Genomic DNA, 9745 nt, shown 5'->3' with positions numbered 1-9745 from the left:
ATGACATGTTATACCACTGGCAGCTAAAGTTCTTGAACGAAAATCTTACCTTAAAGCTCAAATCCAATCAGCTGGCTCCAAGCCTGGGTCCCCTTTCTAGGACAAGCGGTGGTGGTTCTTTGGGAGACTGGAGACACGCAGGCAGCAGAGGACAGCTGAGATGGGGGAGCTGACAAGCCTGTGAAGTGGGACAAGAGAGAGGAAAGTGTAAATTAATTCGTAAAAGTAAAACCGGGCTTCCATGTATTTTATTCAGCAGTTTCCAACAAGAGCCAAACTGCTCAGCCTGGGCTATATACAGGAGGGCCTAGTTTTTCTTGTTAAGTCCCCGACATAGGGGAGTTGATGTACAGCCTCCTTTCAAGCCGGGAAACGTGCAATCTAACGACAGTCTATGGGAATCTGCTTCTTCATAGGAAAATAGAAGGGCGGAGACAGGATGCACAGGAGATGGGGAGGCGGCCCCTTATCACTCAGGGTTCACTTTCATTTCCAGAGATTTCCTGCCTCTCAAACGTTAAAGCACCACAAACAGGAGCCTCGCCTGATGCCTTTGCCCTTGTGCGTCTTTCCAAGCTGGGAAAGCTGTCTGGCAGGATCCAGAGACACTAGCAGGTTTGTAGTCTTTGACACAGCATATCAGATGCTGTGGTTTGGCTCCCTTGGCTCAGAGTCCGAGCTCCTTCCTGTGTCTTTGAGCTCTGGGAGGTGAAATGCCACATTTCCAGATGGCCTTGCAGACACAGCCCAGGTGTGAGCTCTGTCCCCCAGACGCCTGGCTTCAGAACTGAGTCAGGAGGCGAGCGGGCAGGATATGGGGCTCCCATCTCCTGGCACAGCTAAGGCAGCAGGACCTCACAGCAGGCCGCTGCCCGGCTGGGTGGGTCTGCTTCTTCTGGCAGAAACAGGGAAACGCGGGGCTAGAAATTGTCCCCAGCCCTGTGGAAAATGCTCCATCCACATTTTCAGTCATGCCAACCATTTGGAAACCACGGAATACGTGATAGAAATGTTTTTTGCTTAAGCCAGCCAGAGTAGTTTCCATTATCTGCAACTGAATGCCCACCAGGCCCGGTGTGTCGGGGTCTCTAAGACCATCCTTGGGCTTCATGGGTCACTGGAAGGACTCAGAGGACCAAAAGTTGTTCTATTCACAGTTACAGGTTATTATAGCAGAAGGATAGAGCAACATCTCAAAGGGAAAGTCACGTGGGCAAAGTCTGGGGGAAACCAGACACAAGCTTCCGAGAGTCCCCTCCCAGCAGCGCCACGGGACTCACTTAATTCCTTCAGCAGTGATGGGTGACACCATGGCTGCAAGACTGCCCCACCTGCCGCAGAGGGAGAGCAGGTGTTCAGCATAAACCACCTGGAGAAACCATGACAGCAGGCATCAGCCCCTGGGCACGCAGAACACTCCTCCAGTACGTGTACCCCGAGAGCTCGGTCCCCAGGAGCCAGCCAAGGGCAGCCATGGAAGCAGCCCATTCCTGGGAATGTGCACGGTCCCAGGGACCCGGAGCTGCTGCCTTAACCCTCTCCTGCCCACCAGGAATCCCACTTCTGGACAGGTAAAGAGTTACCCAAAATATGCAAGACACTAAAAACTACAAAGATGGCAACTGTAATTTAAAACAGCCAAAAGCTGGGGGTGGGAGTAGAGGTTTGGTGACTAGAGGTCTCACGATAGGAAGATGTTACGTCAATTATGTTTCATCCACTTAACTAAGTTTTAGGCCACCACTAAACACCAGTATGGTAAAATGATTATATGGGATGAAAAGTCAGGGTATAAAAGTGTACACAACCTCACTGCCCGATGTACAGTGAGGCCAAACAATACCAAAACGTTGGACTTCGGAGCAGACAAAGGTTTACTGCAGGGCACCGCAAGGAGATGGATGGCTCAAGCCTTAAAAACCCTTATGTCCCTGAAAGCTTTCAGCAAAGCCCCCTTACAGGAAAGGTGAGGGAGGGGCGTGGTTAGTTGCTGCAGACTTCTTGGTGTCAGATCTGTTGTTGTTGAGGTCGGGTCATGGTCAAGTCACAATGTTCCTGTAAAACTCCCCCTAAACAAATGTGATCTCTGTTCTGATAAGAAAGGGCAAGGTCCCAAGGCTCAACTTTCGCCCTCCGAGGTCCAGGCCCTGGCTAAGAGGAAGGGGTCCCTGCGGGGGGCTAGGGGGTGGGTGTGTGTACCCTGCCCCGGAGCCTTCGTCCAGCAACAGGTCTGGGCCCTCCCTCCAGTGCCCAGGCTCTGCTGAAGAGGCAGATCTCGGTTGGCGGCGCCCTCAAGGCCGGGTCCCCAGATCCTGCCCAGCCATCATCACTGAGGGAGCCAGGCGCCCAGGACCCAACTGGCCCTCAGGCTCCTCAGGCCACCCAGATGGCAGGGTCAGGTCCTCCAGACTGTGTCCCATCCAAACTGCCGCTGCCATTAGGTCACAGTGGCGGGGATGGGGAAGAGGGTCACTGCCGCCTCAGGGCCTGGGCCCAGCCAGTGGGTGGCCTTGGTGAGGGCTCTGGAACCCTGCAGGACACACCCCCAGTCTGTTCCCTGGGCCCCCCAGCTCACCTGCCAGGCCCGAGGCCGGATAGCTCAAAGGCCCCGGGGAGAAGGCCAGGATCCGCCTCTTACCTCACTCTCGCCTGAGGACCACCATTCCATGGACCACTGGCTGAATGAGCCCACTAACAGTGGCTCATTGACAGTTGGTCACTTGGGGGAGGTGCCCACTGCGGTGCCGAGCAATGGTTGAGTGGGACCTCTGACACAGCTCTAGCCATGGTGTTTGTGGTCTCCCGGTAACCACTGCCTGGTGACAGCGTGGGGGCGTGGGTGATAACAGCATGCAGCAATGGCTGTGCTAAGGGCTGCATGCTGCTGTGCTCTATTACAATTCCCCCGTTTTCTTTGATACTCCTCAGTCTTGAGGAGAACACGTGGGTATGTTTTGGACAGAGTGGCTAATCATAAACTCGGCAGAGGAACTCGGTTTCTGGGGGACTTGGTCTCCACTTCCAATCCTGTTTCATCCTTCCCCAAGTCTTTCAGGGAATCGGACGATGACTGCTCTAGCTAATTCCTGCTGAAATGGGGTGTAGTCCTACCTTGATGTGGGGAATGGATACCAAATTGGAAATATTCCCAAGTTACAAGTCCTGGATCCAAGTCTTGTATAAGAAAGATCTTATATAAGGGATTCAGGAAAATAAGACTGAAAACCAGTCTGGATCTTGCACTCTGGGAGAGACTTGTTGCCAGATAGCCAGATTCACAGAAGTATAATTTACCAAATTGCTGTAAGTCATGAGTAACTTGAGGGGAAGGGCTTCCCTATATCTGGAGAACACAGATCAAAATCAGTAATATTCCAGACAAAACCCATAAACATAACCATATACACCAGTTTATTCAGTAACCAATCCTTTTACTTTTTATGAAGCCATCAGGTCTTCCATTAGGATTTTAAATTTCTTACCCAGTTCAGTGGTATAACTTGAAATTTACTCGAGATCTGTGTTTGTCAAAAAGTCCTTCCTATGAATCTTCTTGAAGATGAAGCACTTTTTGTTTTTTAACATCTTTATTAGAGTATAATTGCTTTACAATGGTGTGTTAGTTTCTGCTTTATAACAAAGTGAATCAGTTATACATATACATATGTCCCCGTATCTCTTCCCTCTTGCATCTCCCTCCCTCCCACCCTCCGTATCCCACCCCTCTAGGTGGTCACAAAGCACCGAGATGATCTCCCTGTGCTATACAGCTGCTTCCCACTAGCTATCTATTTTACATTTGGTAGGGTATATATGTCCATGCAACTCTCTCACGTTGTCCCAGCTTACCCTTGCCCCTCCCCGTATCCTCAATTCCATTCTCTAGTAGGTCTGCATCTTTATTCCCTTCTTGCCCCTAAGTTCTTCTGACCATTTTTTTTCTTTTTTTAGATTCCATATATATGTGTTACCATATAGTATTTGTTTTTCTTTTTCTGACTTACTTCACTCTATATGGCAGTCTCTAGGTCCATCCACCTCACTACAAATAACTCAGTTTCGTTCCTTTTTATGGCTAAGTAATATTCCATTGTATATATGTGCCACGTCTTCTTTATCCATTCATCTGTCGATGGACACTTAGGTTGCTTCCATGTCCTGGCTATTGTAAATAGACCTGCAATGAACATTTTGGTACATGACTCTTTTTGAATTATAGTTTTCTCAGGGTATATGCCCAGTAGTGGGATTGCTGGGTCGTATGGTAGTTCTATTTTTAGTTTTTTAAGGAACCTCCATACTGTTCTCCATAGTGGCTGTATCAATTTACATCCCCACCAACAGTGCAAGAGAGTTCCCTTTTCTCCACACCCTCTCCAGCATTTATTGTTTGTAGATTTTTTGATGATGGCCATTCTGACCGGTGTGAGATGATATCTCATTGTAGTTTTGATTTGCATTTCTCTAATGATTAATGATGTTGAGCATTCTTTCATGTGTTTGTTGGCAATCTGTATATCTTCTTTAGAGAAATGTCTATTTAGGACCTCTGCCCATTTTTGGATTGGGTAGTTTGTTTTTTTGATATTAAGCTACATGAGTTGCTTGTATGTTTTGGAGATTAATCCTTTGTCAGTTGCTTCATTTGCAAATATTTCTCCCATTCTGAGGGTTGTCTTTTCGTCTTGTCTATGGTTTCCTTTGCTGTGCAAAAGCTTTTAAGTTTCATTAGTTCCCATTTGTTTATTTTTCTTTTTATTTCCATTTCTCTAGGAGGTGGGTCAAAAAGGATCTCACTGTGATTTATGTCATAGAGTGTTCTGCCTATGTTTTCCTCTAAGAGTTTGATGGTGTCTGGCCTTACATTTAGGTCTTTAATCCATTTTGAATTTATTTTTGTGTATGGTGTTAGGGAGTGTTCTAATTTCATTCTTTTACATGTAGCTGTCCAGTTTTCCCATCACCACTTATTGAAGAGGCTGGCTTTTCTCCACTGTATAAGTTTGCCTCCTTTATCAAAGATAAGGTGACCATATGTGCGTGGGTTTATCTCTGGGCTTTTATCCTGTTCCATTGATCTATATTTCTGTTTTTGTGCCAGTACCATACTGTATTGATTACTATGGCTTTGTAGTATAGTCTGAAGTCAGGAAGCCTGATTCCTCCAGCTCCGTTTTTCTTTCTCAAGATTGCTTTGGATATTCGGGGTCTTTTGTGTTTCCATACAAATTGTGAAATTTTTTGTTCTAGTTCTGTGAACAATGCCAGTGGTAGTTTCATAGGGATTGAACTGAATCTGTAGATTACTTCGGGTAGTAGAGTCATTTTCACAATGTTGATTCTTCCAATCCAAGAACATGGTATATCTCTCCATCTACTTGTATCATCTTTAATTTCTTTCATCAGTGTCTTATAATTTTCTGCATACAGGTCTTTTGTCTCCTTAGGTAGGTTTATTCCTAGGTATTTTATTCTTTTTGTTGTAATAGTAAATGGGAGTGTTTCCTTAATTTCTCTTTCAGATTTTTCATCATTAGTGTATAGGAATGCAAGAGATTTCTGTGGATTAATTTTGTATCCTGCTACTCTACCAAATTCATTGATTAGCTCTAGTAGTTTTCTGGTAGCATCTTTAGGATTCTCTATGTATAGTATATCATGTCATCTGCAAACAGTGACAGCTTTACTTCTTCTTTTCCGACTGGGATTCCTTTTATTTTTTTCTTCTCTGATTGCTGTGCCTAAAACTTCCAAAACTATGTTGAATAATAGTGGTGAGAGTGGGCAACCTTGCCTTGTTCCTGATCTTTGTGGAAATGGTTTCAGTTTTTCACCATTGAGGACGATGTTGGCTGTGGGTTTGTCATATATGGCCTTTATTATGTTGAGGAAAGTTCCCTCTATGCCTACTTTCTGCAGGGTTTTTATCATAAATGGGTGTTGAATTTTGTCGAAAGCTTTCTCTGCATCTATTGAGATGATCATATTGTTTTTCTCCTTCAATTTGTTAATATGGTGTATCACATTGATTGATTTGCGTATATTGAAGAATCCTTGCATTCCTGGGATAAACCCCACTTGATCATAGTGTATGATTCTTTTAATGTGCTGTTGGATTCTGTTTGCTAGTATTTTTTTTTTATAAAGTAAGCCCCCAGAAGAGAGTACAGAATCTTGTTCACTCAGTTTAAAATTTTTTATTTATTTATGGCTGTGTTGGGTCTTCGTTTCTGTGCTAGGGCTTTCCCCAGTTGCGGCAAGCGAGGGCCACTCTTCGTTGCGGTGCGCGGGCCTCTCACCATCGCGGCCTCTCCCACTGTGGAGCACAGGCTCCAGACGCGCAGGCTCAGTAACTGTGGCTCACGGGCCAAGTTGCTCCGCGGCATGTGGGATCTTCCCAGACCAGGGCTCGAACCCGTGTCCCCTGCATTGGCAGGCAGATTCTCAACCACTGCGCCACCAGGGAAGCCCTGTTTGCTAGTATTTTGTTGAGGATTTTTGCATCTATGTTCATCAGTGATATTGGTCTGTAGTTTTCTTTCTTTGTGACATCTTTGTCTGGTTTTGGTATCAGGGTGATGGTGGCCTTGTAGAATGAGTTTGGGAGTGTTCCTCCCTCTGCTATATTTTGGAAGAGTTTGAGAAGGATAGGTGTTAGCTCTTCTCTAAATGTTTGATAGAATTCGCCTGTGAAGCCATCTGGTCCTGGGCTTTTGTTTGTTGGAAGATTTTTCATCACAGTTTCAATTTCAGTGCTTGTGATTGGTCTGTTCATATTTTCTATTTTTTCCTGGTTCAGTCTCGGAAGGTTGTGCATTTCTAAGAATTTGTGCATTTCTTCCAGGTTGTCCATTTTATTGGCATAGAGTTGCTTGTAGTAATCTCTCATGATCCTTTGTATTTCTGCAGTGTCAGTTGTTACTTCTCCTTTTTCATTTCTAATTCTATTGATTTGAGTCTTCTCCCTTTTTTTCTTCATGAGTCTGGCTAATGGTTTATCAATTTTGTTTATCTTCTCAAAGAACCAGCTTTTAGTTTTACTGATCTTTGCTATTGTTTCCTTCATTTCTTTTTCATTTATTTCTGATCTGATCTTTATGATTTCTTTCTTTTTGCTAACTTTGGGGGTTTTTTGTTCTGCTTTCTCTAATTGCTTTAGGTGTAAGGTTAGATTGTTCATTTGAGATGTTTCTTGTTTCTTAAGGTAGGCTTGTGTAGCTTTAAACTTCCCTCTTAGAATGGCTTTTGCTGCATGCCGTAGGTTTAGGGTCGTTATGTTTTCATTCTCATTTGTTTCTAGGTATTTTTTGATTTCCTCTTTGATTTCTTCAGTGATATCTTGGTTATTAGTGTGTTGTTTAGCCTCCATGTGTTTGTATTTCTTACAGATTTTTTCCTGTAATTGATATCTACTCCCATAGCGTTGTGGTCGGAAAAGATACTTGGTATGATTTCAATTTTCTTAAATTTACCAAGGCTTGATTTTTGACCCAAGATATGATCTATCCTGGAGAATGTTCCATGAGCACTTGAGAAGAATGTGTATTCTGTTGTTTTTGGGTGGAATGTCCTATAAATATCAATTAAGTCCATCTTGTTTAATGTATCATTTAAAGCTTGTGTTTCCTTATTTTCATTTTGGATGATCTGTCCATTGGTGAAAGAGGGGTGCTAAAGTCCCCTACTATGATTGTGTTACTGTCGATTTCCCCTTTTATGGCTGTTAGCATTTGCCTTATATATTGAGGTGCTCCTATGTTGGGTGCATAAATATTTACAATTGTTATATCTTCTGAAGATGAAGCACTTTTGCAAAGCATCAGCTTAACTGTCTATTAAAGACTTAAAAAGGCAAAGTTAAAGATCTGATTACAATGGATTGACAAAGAAGCTTAATCAAGTTGCAGTGATATAACCAGACTTATGGCTGATAGATTATACCAGGGCATATCTACATTTCTGACACTTTATATAATTTCTAGAATATCTACAGTAGTAACGTTTATCCATACTGGATAATCTTAGAAGGCTTATCACTCCTTTGACAATGCTTCCCATGTAATTCAATACACCAAATAATACTTATTAAATATTCCCCCTTGACATGACTTAAGGCCCCCCTAAAGAATGCCAAAGTTAGCTGGAGGTCAAAAACCTTAATTAAAATTTGATATTTGGGAAGTTTGTCAAAAAGTTTCAAAATACTTGGTCAAATAAGATCATCGGTCACTGTAAGACAATACTTGTTTCTTATCCAAAGTGAGAAGAGATCTTAAAAGCAAATACAGATCACTTAAAGGCAAGGAAGTTCATATAACCTCTTATCAAAAGCAGCATTCTAAGCAAACTTGTTCTCTTAGCAGAGAGGAACCAAATCCAGTCTTGCACCAGCTTACTTTTAATAACAAAATCCAGTTACCTAAATTTAATCTAATCTCAGCCCAACCATGCATAAAACTCCGTTTTTACTCAAAACATAGATCCTACTTTCTCACTTTATACTGAAAATTTTTTTCATTCGATTATTTTTAGTAGCTTTAAGTACATATTTAGATTAGAATCCTCAACTCTTAAACACCTTAATTTTTAGTGAAAACCAAGAGGCAAGTAATTGTGAACTGCTTGTCATTCCAGCATTTTCTGATTGGAAATTTATGCTTTAGTTTTCCTCTCCTAAGAAGGCAAAGGTAGATAAAGTTAGATTTACCCAGCGACCAGCGTTCAAATATTTTATCCTGCTTGAAATGACCCAGAGAGTCAATGGATTCTTGTCATTTAACTTAGTTCAGTTTCAAGTTACCAAAATCTAGAGAGGCTATTCTAGATAGACTTAAAGTTTCATCATATCAAGTTATTTTCCTTGCTGACAAATTTGCAACAGATATAAGGTCTTATTTGATTTCTAATAAACCTAGGTACAACGGAAGTGTTAACAACTTAACAAACCAACAAGCTTAAGCTAGCTTCAATACCAGATATCAACCCAGATCATGAGGACCTGAAATTCATTTTGGCCAATTTTCTAAGTATTAGGAAGTATTTAATTTGTAAGCACTTACTTTAGAGTCAGTTAAATAGAGCTCATTCACAAGTTAATTCAGCAGTATTATAACTGAAAATGGTCCAAATCTGGAGAATGCCCCTCAAGGGGCTGCATTTGGGAAACAAATCTGAGTTTCCCATAGCCAGCACACTTAAACACAAGACCAAATCAAACGTACACACAAAGAACAAAGTCTACTTCCTGCAGGACAGAAACAAAAGGGTGAAGTTCAACAATTTCCTCAACTTTTTCAAACACAGATCCCTCTTTTTAACAACAAACAACATGCAAATGAAAAGATAGGGAATCGTGACTACAAGTGTCATGGCAATTCACCTGGCAAATGCAAAACCAAAAATAACAGTTGGAATAAGTTAAGTTTACTTAGTTAACTTCAAGCTTTTTCCTGGAAATATTTTTATTTTCTCAGGGTCAGAATTCTGAAAAAATGTATTTCATCAAGCCAGCTTTCTCTAACTGCATATGCAAAAAAAACAGTTTTGGAATTCCAAAAGAGTTTCATCTTAACCAATTTTTCTTTAGAGTCTAAAGAATATAGTGGCCATGCAGTGTTTAAAAAATCTTCTTTCTTTTACCCTAGGGGGACTATAAGATGGAATAGAGCTCTGATTATCACGGCAGATGTTATCAAATACCAAACAAACAAATGCAGTGCAAAACGGTCTCTCAGGATCACAGTTC

The 9745-nt window shown here is 42.3% G+C and overlaps 1 long non-coding RNA gene across 1 annotated transcript in view; it reads right to left on the bottom strand.

Moving 5' to 3' along the window:
- LOC309633380 overlaps nucleotides 1–9745 on the bottom strand; it is a 463676-nt gene that overhangs the window by 427324 nt on the left and 26607 nt on the right. The window contains exon 3 of the long non-coding RNA XR_014247481.1: nucleotides 50–178. This is a non-coding gene — a long non-coding RNA (uncharacterized lncRNA). The remainder of the gene's footprint in view (nucleotides 1–49; nucleotides 179–9745) is intronic.

Source organism: Balaenoptera borealis (assembly GCF_965194805.1).
Source record: "Balaenoptera borealis genome assembly, chromosome: 8".
NCBI lineage: Eukaryota > Metazoa > Chordata > Mammalia > Artiodactyla > Balaenopteridae > Balaenoptera > Balaenoptera borealis.
Note: the sequence above shows the minus strand (reverse complement) of the source record. Positions and strands in the feature narration are given on the sequence as shown.